This window comes from Euphorbia lathyris, chromosome 3 (assembly GCF_963576675.1).
Source record: "Euphorbia lathyris chromosome 3, ddEupLath1.1, whole genome shotgun sequence".
NCBI classification, from domain to species: domain Eukaryota; kingdom Viridiplantae; phylum Streptophyta; class Magnoliopsida; order Malpighiales; family Euphorbiaceae; genus Euphorbia; species Euphorbia lathyris.
This window is the reverse complement of record NC_088912.1, coordinates 32,807,036-32,810,649: the sequence shown is the minus strand read 5'-3', so window position 1 is coordinate 32,810,649 and position 3,614 is coordinate 32,807,036. Positions and strand designations below refer to the sequence as shown.

At 35.2% G+C, this 3,614-nt stretch overlaps 1 long non-coding RNA gene across 1 annotated transcript; it reads left to right on the top strand.

Moving 5' to 3' along the window:
- Nucleotides 1–554: 554 nt before the first annotated feature.
- Nucleotides 555–1,212, top strand: LOC136224501 (uncharacterized). The gene is made up of 2 exons (XR_010686464.1): nucleotides 555–909; nucleotides 984–1,212. It is a non-coding gene; the product is annotated as an uncharacterized lncRNA (long non-coding RNA).
- The last annotated feature ends 2,402 nt before the right edge of the window (nucleotides 1,213–3,614 follow it).

Genomic DNA, 3,614 nt, shown 5'->3' with positions numbered 1-3,614 from the left:
TGCAGAAGATATACTCTTCATTTTTTATCCTTCTCTTTCACAGTTGAAGAACTATCAAGTTATGGACACATCCGCACGATATGGGCGATACGAATGTCGCACCGGAATGAGGTCCGTTGGACCAGTCTAGTTTTGCTATAATACCAAAAATACTCAACAGATTTTTTTAATAAATAGGCAAAAACCTGGGGTTACATCGGTTTCCAATCTGAACTCTCATTCTCAATTTAACCTTGGGTAGAGACAGATCCAACCCAGGGCTTCGCCCCTCGGCTCCACTATTGAATAATATTGGTTTTTGTACTTGATAGTCCTAATTTTAATTTACGTTAACGTTTTTGTTCTAAAATTTTAATATTTTAAAATGATTGAATTGATTAAAAGACATGTTTCGTTATAATAAGAGACACTCAATTCAAATCGGTTGAATCTCATTTTTTTAAAACTTTCTATATACTCTTATGTACTAAACTAAACCTCATGGCCGGTGTTGTCCGAATTTTATAACATCGTCTCTCGAACTAGTTACACTACTTTAATGTCTTAAAGAAACGACGGCGTTCTCAAGTTTTCTCAATTAGCTCGCTGCCGTTTAGTCGAAGCTCCAACTTCCTCTACCTATCAAATTCGAATCCGCGGGAAAGCAATAGACACTTCGACAGTTATGCCCAAATTCTACAGTCTACAAGTCATGTTTGGCTAGAGAGAAATCTATGGAATTTTTTTACGAGATACATTGTTCTTGTTCGGCTTTCAGTTACAATTATGGAGGTGTTTGTTTCTGCTGTTCGGAGGGCTTTTCGATGTCTTCCTCCAAACAGCTCATTGGCTTTTTCTTTTTCTTCCCTTGATTCGAATGCTTTCCCGGAAACCAATTACTCTCAACTACAGAACCCTCGATTTTAATGGGTAAACCATTTCTCTCTTTTCGTTTTCTTAATGCTATTTATGTTGCACGAGTTTAATCGTATTTTTTAATGCAGGCATAAATGTTCAGCATGCCAGAATTTTTTCAGACTAGGGTTTCAGCCAAATAATGCTTCAAGGTAATTAGGTTTCGTGACTGTTGCTAGTCCATTTTTTTTTCTGGTTTATGTTTCTTTAGGTGGAGATATTAGGTTTTGTTGAGTGGAATTCATTTAATTTCACAGTGTTTTCTGCACTATATGCATTGAAAGTTATGAATATATTTATAAATTGATCAATTGCACATATGAAGGTATCCTAAATTAGGACAGCACAGAGTTCGTCATTTCTTAGGTAAATATACATGGTATCTTTTGTTTATGTACGTAATTGTAAAGCATAGTGTCAATGAATCACTTGCACAAAAGCTTAAGCTAGTGGGAAAGGGCTTCTTGTTTTATTATATCTAATCTAACAAACTCTCATGGTGCGAATCCTTCCGTTCAGAAGCTTATCTCTGTTAGGAACTTTATCAGTTATTGATTATAATAAGCTTGATTTCAGAACATAAAATTAGAAATGCAATCACAACAACAAGAGATTTACGTGGTTCGGCTATTTTTTCCTACATTCACAGGTGAGGAGGTGCATGTAATTCATTCGTAATTGGCAAGTTGGTACAACACTAAGAAAATCTCATCCTTTACCTAAGTCTCTAGCTCTCAAATTCCGTGAGACCTGATTACACCCAAATGCTCACACATGTGCATATCCCAAGAGCACAAGCTCCAAAACTCTCACCGCAAATAAATAAGCAAACAACCTTTTACTTATATAGGCCTAAAAAAGTATCATCAATTTCCTAATGGGATTCACTTAAGAGGAAGTTTTCAATTCCTATTATAATTAGGAAAACCAAACTAAATAGTATTCTAAACGTACCTTAACAGTCTCTAGTACACTCCTGAATGAGAATCACTTAGTTCAAAAGCTTAAGTTGGTGGGTAAAGGCTCATAGCATGGTTTTTAGTATTCATATTTGGATTGGCTATGGTGGTTTGAAATGGCATTAGCTGTTATGTCCGTAGGCCTAATAAAGACAGAATTATATGCATGATTGCCTTTGTATAGTAAGATTAAGAATGATGATTAAGGAAAAGAAATGTCAGTTCAAAATTTTTTTGGCTTCTCAATAAGTACAGGCTATGTCTATGTTCCTCTTGTTTCTTTTGTTTTAGTTAATGTCTCAACTATATCTAGCTTTTTGACTTGCTAAAACATGGAATAGAATCTTGGGAGATAAGAAACAAATTACCACGTATTGAGTAGGATGCTTTATGGAGAAAGTGGAAATGACAAGTGTTTTCTCCACTTCGCTTGCTTTTGTCTTTTACTTTTACTCAAGTCTGTGGAGTGTGGACAATTTTATAATTAATTAATTATTATTTTTTTCCATCCAAACATAGTAATGTCTAAAATGTTGAGGTAAAAAACGCAGTTAGATTACTATACACAGACAAAGAGACAATTATATGTTTTTGGAAACGGAGACAATTATTACTTGTCCACAGTCCTCGTTGGTTGCATATTTTTTAAGGGGAAAGAAATAAGTTACCAAGTTGCATTTTATATGTTTTTCTGTGATAGTGTAATGGACTTGGAAAACAAGCTGGGAAGCAAAGCAATGACTCATAGTTTATCTATGTACCATGTGGCTGTGTTGTTCTTGGAACTTAGTGGATTAAGAAAACAGGCCATAATTGAGTGCCATGCTTTGTAATTTGATACTGTTGGCATAGAAGATGAAGTAGAACGAGTTGGAATTGCGTCCTAGTAATGTAACAACTCTTATTTCTCTCAGGCTCGCATTAGGCGCAAAAGGCGCTAGGCTCCATGTATGTCATTTGAGAAGCCAAAAGACAGGCTTTGTTCACGAGGAGCGCACCTAAGCGCACTTTTGTGAGTCTAGTGCCTTGCTGGAGGCATGCCTAGGCACAATTTTATATGGTAGACAGTTCTTCTAGGATTTCAAGTTAAAAAGTGGTTGTTTCAGTTCTCAACCCTTCCCTATCTATATTACCTACGGTTGAAGAAAGTGTTGAAAAAATATCATGATTACCTCTACTTCAAGTGCTAGGCCAAGGCCAAAGGAGAAGGCTAAAGCACCATCTTCTAGATCTTCTAGTGTTCAACAAAGAACCTCCTACAGTTCATAGAGATGAGGAAGAAGAATTTTACTTTGTAGATGAGTACGTTGAAGATGAAGAGGATGAGATTGAGAATCTTGAAGATGAACTTAATGTTGGAATTGATGATAGTGGTGGTGGTGATGATTTGATGAGTGATGAATATGGACTCTGTTAACTTTAGTCTTGATGAAAAGTAGCTATTGGACTACTAGTTAATTAGCTTAGAATTTGATTGAACTTTAGTCTTTAGTTTTGGAATGTATTATTATGAACTATGATTATGGAAGACTTAATAGTTAATTTGGAATTTATTTCATGCTAGATTTTATATTTAAAATTATTAAGCATTTTAGAAAAGTTAATTGTTGTTATGACCCCATGGTGTCTCGATGCGCCTTGCACCTTTAATAATTATGCATATTTGCTAACTGAATTATGAAAATTCAGGGAACAATACTTCAGGTTAGATTGAGATATAGATCTAATGATCCTGTCTCAGAGATCATGTTATTCCTTGGA